Consider the following 13,930-nt stretch of genomic DNA (forward strand, 5'->3'; position numbering starts at 1 on the left):
AAATCCCAGAACCACACGGGGGGACCTAGTGAATGACCTGCAGAGAGCTGGGACCAAAGTAACAAAGCCTACCATCAGTAACACACTACGCCGCCAGGGACTCAAATCCTGCAGTGCCAGACGTGTCCCCCTGCTTAAGCCAGTACATGTCCAGGCCCGTCTGAAGATTGCTAGAGTGCATTTGGATGATCCAGAAGAGGATTGGGAGAATGTCATATGGTCAGATGAAACCATAATATAACTTTTTTGGTAAAAACTCAACTCGTCGTGTTTGGAGGACAAAGAATGCTGAGTTGCATCCAAAGAACACCATACCTACTGTGAAGCATGGGGGTGGAAACATCATGCTTTGGGGCTGTTTTTCTGCAAAGGGACCAGGACGACTGATCTGTGTAAAGAAAAGAATGAATGGGGCCATGTATCGTGAGATTTTGAGTGAAAACCTCCTTCCATCAGCAAGGGCATTGAAGATGAAACGTGGCTGGGTCTTTCAGCATGACAATGATCCCAAACACACCGCCCGGGCAACGAAGGAGTGGCTTCGTGAGAAGCATTTCAAGGTCCTGGAGTGGCCTAGCCAGTCTCCAGATCTCAACCCCATAGAAAATCTTTGGAGGGAGTTGAAAGTCCATGTTGCCCAGCGACAGCCCCAAAACATCACTGCTCTAGAGGAGATCTGCATGGAGGAATGGGCCAAAATACCAGCAACAGTATGTGAAAACCTTGTGAAGACTTACAGAAAACGTTTGACCTGTGTCATTGCCAACAAAGGGTATATAACAATGTATTGAGAAACTTTTGTTATTGACCAAATACTTATTTTCCACCATAATTTGCAAATAAATTCATAAAAAATCCTACAATGTGATTTTCTGGAGAAAATAAATTCTCATTTTGTCTGTCATAGTTGATGTGTACCTATGATGAAAATTACAGGCCTCTCTCATCTTTTTAAGTGGGAGAACTTGCACAATTGGTGGCTGACTAAATACTTTTTTCCCCCACTGTATAGTATGTATAAGCTGGAAGTAGAAGCCTAAGTGTTGTTGTCCATTACTTTACTCCAATTAGGAGAGGAGTGGTACAGTTAGGGCTAAATAATAATAATTAGTATTATTATTAGTTGCAAAGAAAAAGCCATATATCAGACTGGCCAATAAAAATAAAAGATTAAGATGGGCAGTCTGAGATATGGCTTTTTCTTTGCAACTCTGCCTAGAAGGTCAGTATCCCGGAGTCGCCTCTTCACTGTTGACGTTGAGACTAGTGTTTTACAGGTACTATTTAATGGAGCTGCCAGTTGAGGACCTGTGAAGCGCCTGTTTCTCAAACTAGACACTCTAATGTATTTGTCCTCTTGCTCAGTTGTGCACCGGGGCCTCCCACTCCTCTTTCTATTCTGGTTAGAGCCAGTTTGCGCTGTTCTGTAAAGGGAGTAGTACACAGCATTGTACGAGATCTTCAGTTTCTTGGACATTTCTCGCATGGAATAGCCTTCATTTCTCAGACTGATGAGTTTCAGAAGAAAGTTATTTGTTTCTGGCCATTTTGAGCCTGTAATCGAACCCACAATTGCTGATGCTCCAGATACTCAACTAGTCTCAAGAAGGCCAGTTTTATTGCTTCTTTAATCACCACAACAGTTTTCAGCTGTACTAACATAATTGCAAAAGGGTTTTCTAATGATCAATTAGCCTTTTATAATGATAAACTTGGATTAGCAAACACAACGTGCCATTGGAACACAGGACTGATGGTTGCTGATAATGGGCCTCTGTACGCCTATGTAGATATTCCATAAAAAATCTGCCGTTTCCAGCTACAATAGCCATTTACAACATTAACAATGTCTACACTGTATTTATGATCAATTTGATGTTATATTAAAAGGACAAAAAATTTGCTTTTCTTTCAAGAAATGACATTTCTAAGTGACCCCAAACTTGAACAGTAGTGTATATATTTCACCTACTCATTCAAGGGTTTTTCTTTACTATTTTTTACATTGTAGAATAATAGTGAAGATATCAAAACTATGAAATAACACATATGGAATCATGTAGTAACCAAATAAGTGTTAAACAAATCAACATATATTTTATATTTGAGATTATTCAAATAGCCACCCTTTGCCTTGATGACAGCTTTGCACACTCTTGGCATTCTCTCAAACAGCTTCACCTGGAATGCTTTTCCAACAGTCTTGAAGGAGTTCCCACATATGCTGAGCACTTGTTGGCTGCTTTTCCTTCACTCTGCGGTCCGACTCATCCCAAACCATCTCAATTGGGTTGAGGTCAGGTGATTGTGGAGGCCAGGTCATCTGATGCAGCACTCCATCACTCTCCTTCTTGGTAAAATATCCCTTACACAGCCTGGAGGTGTGTTGGGTCACTGTCCGGTTGAAAAACAAATTATAGTCCCACTAAGCCCGAACTAGATGGGATGGCGTATCGCTGTAGAATGCTGTGGTAGCCATGCTGGTTAAGTGTGCCTTGAATTCTAAATAAATCACAGACATTGTCACCAGCAAAGCACCCCACACCATAACACCTCCTCCTCCGTGCTTTGCGGTGGGAAATACACATGCAGATATAATCCTTTCACCCACACCGTGTCTCACAAAGACACGGCAGTTGGAACCAAAAATCTCAAATTTTGACTCCAGACCAAAGGACAGATTTCCATCGGTCTGATGTCCATTGCTCGTGTTTCTTGGCCCAAGCAGGTCTCTTCTTCTTATTGGTGTCCTTTAGTAGTGGTTTCTTTGCAGCAATTTGACCATGAAGGCCTGGTTCACACAGTCCCCTCTGAACAGTTGATGTTGAGATGTGTCTGTTACTTGAACTCTGTAAAGCATTTATTTGGGCTGCAATTTCTGAGGTTGGAATATCTAATGAACTTATCCTCTGCAGCAGAGGTAACTCTGGGTCTTCCATTCCTGTGGTGATTCTCATGAGAGCCAGTTTCATCATAGCGCTTGATGGTTTTTGCGACTACACTTGAAGAAACTTTCAAAGTTCTTGAAATGTTTTGTATTGACTGACCTTCATGTCTTAAAGTAATGATGGACTGTCATTTCTCTTTGTTTATTTGAGCTGTTCTTGCCATAATATGGACCTTGTCACAACACAACTGATTGGCTCAAACAAATTAAGAAGGAAATAAATTCCACAAACTTTTAAGAAGACACACCAGGTGACTACCTCATGAAGCTGGTTGAGAGAATGCCAAGAGTGTGCAAAGCTGTCATCAAGGCAAAGGGTGGCTATTTGAAGAATCTCAAATATAAAATATATTTTGATTTGTTTAACACTTTTTTGGTTACTACATGATTCCAAATGTGTTATTTCATAGTTTTGATGTCTTCACTATTAATATGCAATGTAGAAAATAGTAAAAATTAAGAAAAACCCTTGAATGAGTAGGTGTGTCCAAACTTTTGACTGGTACTGTATATTTACCAAAAAATATGGGGAATTGGAAATGATGCCGACAATTACATTGATGGAAGCTACAATATATCTGCAATATTAAAGCTGATCTAAAATAAAATAAAAAATAAAATAAATTCTCTGAACACCTACCTACTAACTCGTAGTTCTTATCTCGACTACTTGGGTGCTGACATTACAGGCATTTTAATTCCAGTAGACAGTAGTCCATTAGCATAGCTTCTTGGGTGGCTGGAGCTGTGTTTCTCTAAATCATTAAGCTAATTATACAAGCTAATTAATCAGTATGCTCCGATGCCGGGCATGAGAAGCAGACGCCACCGCTCATTGTTGGCTCGCATAATGAAAGAAGTCATTTTTAGAACTCTTGAGAGGGAAAAAATGAAGGGTGGAACAAACTTTGATCTTTTGAAGAGTAAACAGATGATTTTGCATATTTAAGTGATGAGGTAGAAGAATAAACCAAAGGCTCGGTTGTGGGTAGAATACGAAAGGACACAATACGAGCTGAGACTTTGAAATATCCCCGGCCATTTGGATTTGGAGAGGGTTGGATATATGTGTGTGTGTGTGAGCCTGTGGGCTGTACGTGTGAGAGCGTGTGCGATTCTATGTGTGTCTGTGAGTGTGTGTGTGTGTCGTTGGTGAAAAGGAGCTCTCTCTGGTCCTTCGGGGCTCATCTGTGTTCCTTTACGTCCCCATTATCTCCCAGCTGTCGACCGCTACGCGGCTGAAGACAAATCAATTAAGGCTACTCACAGAGAGAGAGGTGAGAGAGGGAGAGAAATAAAGAGAGAGGAAGAGGTGGCTGGATGGGGGCTGCAATTGTTTACTAAGAAACAAACAATGTCTGACAACAATGCAAATATCAGCATATGGAGGAAACTGTCACTTCATAAATATGTGTACGTGTATTTTGGGTGGACACCTTTATGAACTGAAAACCACTGAGTCGGACCACTGGCTTCTCTGAACTGGCATAGGGGCTTTGTTTGTAACACTATTTTGATATTCTGTATAATCAGTGAAGCAATGAACTCCAGTGTTCAGTGTAACTTGGTCAATATTATTTGGTTGCGTTTCAAATGTCACCCTGTTGCCTACAAAGTGCACTACTTTTGACCAGGTCCCATAGGGAATATGGTCCCATTTGGGATGCAGCCTGTGTGTCACATTGACAGGCTCCCATGCAGAAGTCACAGATGATATGCATGATCATATTGACACATGTATTGCCATCACATGGTTGGCTCTGAATGGGTAATAACAACTGACAGTCGTTAGGTGATGGAACCTAAATCCATCCTCTCATCTTCTTTTCCAGGGAAATTCCGAGGAGTTCTGATTCTTTCATTCCTTCTGGTCCGAGGCAGCATTGCTATCAAGTGTTCCAAACAGGTAAGAGCAATGCAGATCAATGATACATTTCTTCATCCCATTCAAACTTTAAGCACATTTGTTGAAATGTCAACCCTCCACCAATGCAATATCAACACAAATCCCTAAATTAAATGGGGAAATAAAGGAACTATAGGTTGTCTTATAGATGATTGTCACATCATTGAGATGAATCAACCAATTGACTTCAAAACCAGTTGTCTTTAAACAGCTGTACTGGACTGTACGTAGTATATCATACAAACCAGTTTAGCTAAACACCACAGATAAAGCATGCTAGCAGCTCCCCCCTCAGGGGAAGCAGGTCTATTGCTGTTCCAGCAGATTGTTGCTCCTCCCCATCAAGTCATCCTGTATGGAGACACACTGCTGATGGAAGGGAGGCCTATCTCCACATTGTCACTGGTGGAGAGAGGAAGTGGACTTGGTTTTATTTGTGTAGAGCTTACAGTGGTGTGTGCAGAGAGCTAGTTGACACACACACACATACACACACAGTGTTCCTCAGCCAGCGAGCTGAGGCTGTCTCTCCCTGTCATCCCAAGCCATTCCCTTCCGTAGAGGTTTCTCCTCGACATTGAGCTGGAAACTCTACCCTTCAGGCAGACAACAACTCCAACAGTCAACACTGCACACCTACACTGCCTTTTCAACTGTACTGTTATAGCATGTAAACAAGCCATTATGTAAGGGATAATCAAGAAGGGGCTATGTGTTTTATGAGAAATAATGCACGACATGGAAGGTGTGTGCCACAACACGCTAGTGGAGTGGCACTAAACTTTCACAGAGTTGCATTCTTTTCCAGATAATGCATACAGCCTGATAGAAATGTAGGCAACTAATGTAGAAATATGTTCAACATCCACTGAAGTAGCTAGTAAGATTAGTCTAGATAGCTAGAGTAGTGGCCTTGGTAACCAGAATTGCTAGCATAGCTAACCAAACCACCAGTCCTAGCTTGCTATTATGAAAATCAAATTCAACAATGCCAATAATGTTTTCATTGTAAGAACATGGTTACCAACATATTAAAATAATGATTGACATATATACAGTGGGGAGAACAAGTATTTGATACACTGCCAATTTTGCAGGTTTTCCTACTTACAAAGCATGTAGAGGTCTGTAATTTTTATCATAGGTACACGTCAACTGTGAGAGACGGAATCTAAAACAAAAATCCAGAAAATCACATTGTATGATTTTTAAGTAATTAATTTGCATTTTATTGCATGACATACGTATTTGATACATCAGAAAAGCAGAACTTAATATTTGGTACAGAAACCTTTGTTTGCAATTACAGAGATCATACATTTCCTGTAGGTCTTGACCAGGTTTGCACACACTGCAGCAGGGATTTTGGCCCACTCCTCCATACAAATCCTTCAGGTTTCGGGGCTGTCGCTGGGCAATACGGACTTTCAGCTCCCTCCAAAGATTTTCTATTGGGTTCAGGTCTGGAGACTGGCTGAGCCACTCCAGGACCTTGAGATGCTTTTACGGAGCCACTCCTTAGTTGCCCTGGCTGTGTGTTTTGGGTCGTTGTCATGCTGGAAGACCCAGCCACGACCCATCTTCAATGCTCTTACTGAGGGAAGGAGGTTGTTGACCAAGATCTCACGATACATGGCCCCATCCATCCTCCCATCAATACGGTGCAGTCGTCCTGTCCCCTTTGCAGAAAAGCATCCCCAAAGAATGATGTTTCCACCTCCATGTTTCACGGTTGGGATGGTGTTCTTGGGGTTGTACTCATCCTTCTTCTTCCTCCAAACACGGCGAGTGGAGTTTAGACCAAAAAGCTCTATTTTTGTCTCATCAGACCACATGACCTTCTCCCATTCCTCCTCTGGATCATCGAGATGGTCATTGGCAAACTTCAGACAGGCCTGGACATGCGCTGGCTTGAGCAGGGGGACATTGCGTGCGCTGCAGGATTTTAATCCATGACGGCGTAGTGTGTTACTAATGGTTTTCTTTGAGACTGTGGTCCCAGCTCTCTTCAGGTCATTGACCAGGTCCTGTCGAGTAGTTCTGGGCTGATCCCTCACCTTACTCATGATCATTGATGCCCCACGAGGTGAGATCTTGCATGGAGCCCCAGACCGAGGGTGATTGACCGTCATCTTGAACTTCTTCCATTTTCTAACAATTGCGCCCACAGTTGTTGCCTTCTCACCAAGCTGCTTGCCTATTGTCCTGTAGCCCATCCCAGCCTTGTGCAGGTCTACAATGTTATCCCTGATGTCCTTACACAGCTCTCTGGTCTTGGCCATTGTGGAGAGGTTGGAGTCTGTTTGATTGAGTGTGTGGACAGGTGTCTTTTATACAGGTAACGAGTGGAGAACAGGAGGGCTTCTTAAAGATAAACTAACAGGTCTGTGAGAGCCGGAATTCTTACTGGTTGGTAGGTGATCAAATACTTATGTCATGCAATAAAATGCAAATTAATTACTTAAAAATCATACAATGTGATTTTCTGGATTTTTGTTTTAGATTCCGTCTCTCACAGTTGAAGTATAATTATGATAAAAATTACAGACCTCTACATGCTTTGTAAGTAGGAAAACCTGCAAAATCGGCAGTGTATCAAATACTTGTTCTCCCCACTGTATATATATATTTTGTTTTAGTCATTTAGCAGACGCTCTTATCCAGAGCGACTTACAGTTAGTGAGTGCATACATTTTCATACTATTTCATCCTTCCACGAGATATAGTCCCGACACAAATCTAGAGTTGCTACCCAAGCCGACTGGTTGTCCATTCTATCGGTTAGGTTGCCAGAGACTCGACCCAGTCATTAAGTATTTTTTGTTCCATGTACTGTACATCTATGAACACGACCCAGTCATTCGTTCTAAGTGTTTCGTTGCCAAGCTGGCTGGAAATGTTGTTATCCCTTGCTTGCTAGCTAGCCAACTATGGCTAACACAGTCACGTCAAACAGTGCAGCCAGAATAACAGCAAAATAGCTGCATTTGCGTTTGTTTAAGCTGTTTTCGGATATATCCATAATAATGAGCTAGTGATGCGTGATTTCCTGGCATAGAAAATGTGCCCTCTCGTCAAGGACACTTTTCAGAGGAGCTAGCCAATAGACAGCTAACACAATCATTTCAAACTAAAGCTGGAAAAACAGCAAACTAGCTGCATTTTGTTTTGTTTGTTCGATTGGGTTCAAGTCTGGGCTCTGGCTGGGCCACTCAAGGACATTCAGAGACTTGTCCCGAAGAGACTCCTGCATCGTCTTGGCTGTGTGCTTAGGGTCGTTGTCCTGTTGGAAGGTGAAACTTCACCCCAGTCTGAGGTCATGAGTGCTCTGGAGCAGGTTTTCATCAAGGAGCTCTCTGTACTTTGCTCCTTTCATCTTGGCTCGATCCTGAGTAGTCTCCCAGTTCCTGCTGCTGAAAAACATCCCCACATCCCCACAGCATGATGCTGCCACCACCATGCTTCACCGTAGGGATGGTGCCAGGTTTCCTCCAGACGTGATGCTTGGCATTCAGGCCAAAGAGTTCAATCTTGGTTTCATCAGACCAGAGAATCTGGTTTCTCATGGTCTGAGAGTCTTTAGGTGCCTTTTGGCAAACTCCAAGCAGGCTGTCATGTGCCTTTTACTGAGGAGTGGCCTCCGTCTGGCCACTCTACCATAAAGGCCTGATTGGTGGAGTGCTGCAGAGATGGTTGTCCTTCTGGAATGTTCTCCTATCTCCACAGAGGGACTCTGTCAAAGTGACCATTGGGTTCTTGGTCACCTCCCTGACCAAGGCCCTTCTCCCCCGTTTGCTCAGTTTGGCCGGGTGGCCAGCTCCAGGAAGAGTCTTGGTGGTTCCAAACTACTTCCATTTTACAATGATGGAGGCCACTGTGTTCTTGGGGACCTTCAATGCTGCAGACATTTTTTGGTACCCTTCCCCAGATCTGTGCCTCGACACAATCCTGTCTCTGAGCTCTACGGACAATTCCTTCGACTTCATGGCTTGGTTTTTGCTCTGACATGCACTGTCAACCTTATATAGACAGGTGTGTGCCTTTCCAAATTATGTCAAATCAATTGAATTTACCACATGTGGACTCTAATCAAGTTGTAGAAACATATCAAGGATGATCAATGGAAACAGGATGCACCTGAGCTCAATTTTGAGTCTCATAGCAAAGGGTCTGAACACTTATGTAAAAAGGTATTTCTGTTTTTAATTTTGAGTAAATTTGCAAAAATTCAAAAAAATTATTCAATAATTATATTTAATTGAGGTAGTAGTGTTAAAGGAAAAACAGCAACATACTGGAGGTGCTGTAGAGATGAGAAAATTAGCGTGGTTGACTAATTTATGGTAATGAAGGCAATTACTTACTTAAAGACATGCTCAGGAACATTGGCGACTACTAGGTATTTTTCAAACGTCCTGCTTTGGGCTGGATGTGTCAATGTGTAGTTCATACATGCATAATATATAAGCCAAATTACTGTTTACCTCAATCAGCCACAAAATCCCTAGTTTGAAAGCGACTTTTTTTTTGCTGCGCCATTTTCCCTACATTTTCCCCCACGTTGGCCAGCCCCCTAGCAATGATTGCCACCATTTTCACGCAATTCTTCATGTAAAATCGGTGCACACTCTGTTCGCGAATTACAGCCGGCACTCTGTTCAGAGGTGCTAAATATTCTCGCCCATTGGCCAGCAAACACTATTGGTGTGACTGAGCCCTTATAATGTGGCATTTAAGGTAACTAATTCTCTAACGGCCTGGTAACTTCTTTCTCCAAGAAGTTGAATGTTGTCTTTCTAATAGAATGACTCGAGTCAACATGAACACATGACCACGAGGGGGATGTCTAAGATCAATAGGCAGTACTATGCTCCCCATAGAGGATTGTGGGTACAGTTGTAATTGGTGCGCCTGTTTGCCTCCCGGTCAGGGGAGTATGCTATATACGCCAGTGCAAAGGTTCTCTCCGTGTCTATAGAATCTCCAATGAACTTATCAAATGCTGCTGGGAAGTTTTTGAAGCGTACTCTTTCGCATTAAATTTATAGCTGGATCGATTTTATTTTTTCCAAAATATCTTGCTTTTTCATTCAGGGGAGATAGCAGGTAGCCTAGGTAGCCTAGCGGTTAAGAGCATAACCAAAAGGTCACTGGTTCGAATCCCCGAGCCTGCAAGGTGGAAATATCTGCCGGTGTGCCTTTGAGCAAGGCAGTTAACCCCCATCAACAACTACTCCCTGGGAGCCGATGACCTCGATTAAGGCAACCCCTCACACCTCTCTGATCAGAGGGGTTGGGTTAAATGCGGAAGACACATTTCGGTTGAATGCGTTCCGTTGTGCAACTGACTAGGTATCCCCTTTCCCTATTTTCTTGCTGCACTTGTATTTCTTAGCGGTTCTCTTGCAGTCCACGATAGATTCTTCTTCACCTGCGTGTTAAATAGATGGACTAAAAGCTACGGGGCATTAGACACATTACAGCACATTTCAGTGTCTCCAGTGTGATGTGGTTTAAAAGCTACTCTTTCTCGGCACAGGTGACAAGGTGAGCCAAACAAAAGGTGACATTTACAAATACTGCTACCGTAAAGCAAATACATGGGTTAGGAAAACACAAAGGGGCCATGGACTTTGTTGCTAAGTAGTTCACAGTGGCAAAACGACTGTGTCCTGTACTGGTACTGTAAGTGCTGGAGGCCTCTTATGCATGAGTGGTTGGGTACTTTTAAAAACAAACATTAACACGTTTACAATAGAACTACCTGCCAGAACATTCCATTTGAGCTTTTAAGACTCCTAACTTTGTGACAAAGCTATTTGGTTCCTCTGAGTATTTTGGTAGCACTTAAGTTGAAGTGGCACAAATCAACACATTCTATGACAACCAACTTCTGCTAGTGAACTATAGTTTGAGTTCATGTCAGCAGACAGCTGAGTGTCACAGCAAAATGCATCTTTACAAAACAAAGGTTATGATAACTGACTTATGGTTTTGTAACAAGGTTAACATTTGAATATACATTTTTTATCTTTCACACCTTGTCAGTTGTAATAAGAAAATTACACTTGGTGTTGTGCTAGGACAGTGTGAAAGGCATTATGTCAGGTACCTAATTGTTTGACCATATTTTCATTGCATAAAGCCCACATTTATTCCTCTCAGTAGGACTGTGAGTAAATACATTGTCTCATTAAGAATCAAGCTGCCTGTGTGTGTGTGAGAGTATATCTGTGTGTATGTGTGTGTGTGTGTGTGTGTGTGTGAATGTTTAGAGGGAGCTTGCCAGCCAGCCCGACTGAAATGATTTATTACACAGCTCGAGGGGACTCTTACTCCAGCGAGCACCATCGCCCCTGGCGATAGGGAGCCCTGCCAGCCTCCTGCCCAAACTGGCAGGTTCTGCTTCCCTCTACTCCCCTCTCTCCCTGAGACACTTCCTACTCTAACACTGATGGTGTGATATTACACACCCATCACCTGCTTACAAGAGTGAAGCTATATGAAAATATGTGTATATTACAGTCTGAAACATGCCTGGGTTTAAACACATGAAAGAAATCATTGTGATGGCAAGCAAGATTTCAAATCAAATCAAAGTTTATTGGTCGTGCACACAGATTTGCAGATGCTATCGGAGATGCAGCAAAATACTTGCGTTTCTAGCTCCAACAGTGCAGTAATACCTAGCAATAACAAAATAAACAAATAACACATTTTTAAAAATGGCATTGGATGTGTTATTACAATCCTGAAACGATACCCCAATCACTTTATTTTAAGAGACGTATGGAAATACACTTACTATTGCAGCCTGTTGAGATAGAGGATGCATCAGCCTATTAAGAGGTTCTGGAGCAGCAACAGTTGAGATGGAGTCAGTAGATCAGGTGTATATATTTACATTAAATCAGGTGTATTTATTTACAGTAGATCAGGTGTATATATTTACAGTAGATCAGGTGTATATATTTACATTAAATCAGGTGTATTTATTTACAGTAAATCAGGTGTATTTATTTAAAGTAGATCAGGTGTATTCATTTACAGTAGATCAGGCGATGGAGAAGACTAGATCCAGTGTTTTACAAAATATACAAATGGCAAGAAGATGAGGATAATTGTTGACAAAAATACTTAATTAGAGAAAATAATAACAGCTGGGCAATAGTAATATTACCTCAATATTATATGGACCTGCCCTAACCTGGCATAAACCATTCACACCTTTCAAAAAAGGTAAATTGTTAATGAACAGTGAAATAACCCTTCATATGCAATACTGTTGCACAATTCACGCCTGAATGCCCAATACTTTACACGTTAATGAAAACAACAACATACTTTGCATGAACATTAGTATTTAAACTTTAAAAGAAACAATGAAAACTCCCCTTTACCGTGATAAACCAAATAACAAGAGGCAACCTGTGGCTAAAACGGCTAACTTAATCGGCGAGCACTCACCTAGGAGCCAGTTCAAAGCGGCGGTGAGTAGAACAGGTTTTGAAACCAATCAAAGACAAATATGAAGCTAAACATTTCAAAATAACTGATATGATAGCCAGACCCTGGTGTTTGTTCTTTGACATGATACAATCCACAATTTTTTAAAGGGACTAGCGATAGCATAGCCTACTTAGGCTAGCAAGAGTAATTAACAATGTTTTTAGCAAACAACGTTGGTGCGGGGAGAAATGGAGGGAAATGTCCCACGTGATAGCTCACAGGCACACCGTCACAGTCCAAAACATTTGAAATTTGGATCTGTTTGAATTAAATCTCATGAGAGTCCTAATCAAATGCAGTGAATAGCTCAATCATGTCAAATTTGGGCCTGCATTGTGGCGCCATTTGGGCCTGCGTTGTGGTGCCATGCTATATGTTGTTGTTGAATGCTTTATCAATATTTTATTAATATCCATGTAAATTCAACATCTTAGACCTTTCCTTTGCTCTGAAATGTTAAGTAGGTTTTGTGTCATCCCTGGTTAGTTCAACTACCGTTTATTTAGAGTGGAGTTGCACAATTTTAGTCCTGGAGGGCTGCAGAGTTTACTGGTTTTCACTCTAGCTGTTTAATCAGTGACTGATCAGATTATGCACTGCACAATCTTTCTTACATGCTCTCTCTCTCTCTCTCTCTGTCCCTTTATTTCTCCCTTTCCTCTCCTAGGTGGGGGCATAGGGGGTATTGGTCAGACTGGTGTTGTTGGTGAGGACGAAGCTTGGGCATCGGGCAGAATGTTGGCACCTGCATGAGTAGAACAGAGGAGCCTCAGTTCTGGGTGAGTTCATGGCCCACATTCACTAGATCTCTGGCACAATAAAACCTTCTACCCTTCTGCAGGGCATCATAAAGAGCAACTTTCTCAGTGGGAAAGCATCATAAACAAAATCGTTTGGGATAGTATGAGAAAAAATCAATGCCGACAAATGTTTCGGAATAAATCTCAACAGTATTTATTGCCCTAAAAGTAGGACATTATTTAAACTTGGCTACCAAGCTCTGACCAGGCCTAAATGATTTATTGATACAATTCATAGACTCATTATATCAGACAGTGATTTAACACATTTTCCACTGATTTAACACATTTTTCTTTGGGTAAAAACACATATTTTGAAATGTACCATTTCAGCGTATACAGCCCTGTTTTGTAATGCTCATAAGTAAGCATTTCACTGTAAGGTCTACACCTGTTGTATTCGGCACATGTGACAAATAACATTTTATTTGATTTTGCCTTACCCATACTAGATACAGTACACCCATCTAAAAGCTTGCCAACATCTCACCCAATCCATTATATCCCCCATACCCAGATCCTGCTCCCTCATTCATACCAACGACTTACCAATCTTCCATTAACCAGATGAATGACATAGTCTATGTCCCAAACGGCCGTCTAATCCCTATATACTGTACTACTTTTGAAAGTAGTGCACTATGTAGGGAATAGGGTTCCATTTGGGATGCAGATATAAACTCAGGCTGATCTGATGGCAAAGACGTGTGGTTGTCATAGAGGAAAGATCAACAAGGAGAGAGGACTTGAAAATGTCAGCATTAGTGG

General features: G+C 41.8%; 1 protein-coding gene across 42 annotated transcripts in view; it reads left to right on the plus strand.

Annotated features, from left to right (window-relative positions):
• LOC121554718 (receptor-type tyrosine-protein phosphatase delta-like) overlaps positions 1-13,930 on the plus strand; it is a 597,272-nt gene that overhangs the window by 205,720 nt on the left and 377,622 nt on the right. For all 42 annotated transcript variants that reach the window (XM_045211917.1, XM_045211930.1, XM_041868419.2 and 39 more), the window contains exons 5-6: positions 4,780-4,853; positions 13,030-13,141. The gene's annotated coding sequence lies outside the window, so the exon portion shown is untranslated. The remainder of the gene's footprint in view (positions 1-4,779; positions 4,854-13,029; positions 13,142-13,930) is intronic.

This window comes from Coregonus clupeaformis, chromosome 39, assembly GCF_020615455.1.
Source record: "Coregonus clupeaformis isolate EN_2021a chromosome 39, ASM2061545v1, whole genome shotgun sequence".
Classification (NCBI taxonomy): Eukaryota; Metazoa; Chordata; class Actinopteri; order Salmoniformes; family Salmonidae; genus Coregonus; species Coregonus clupeaformis.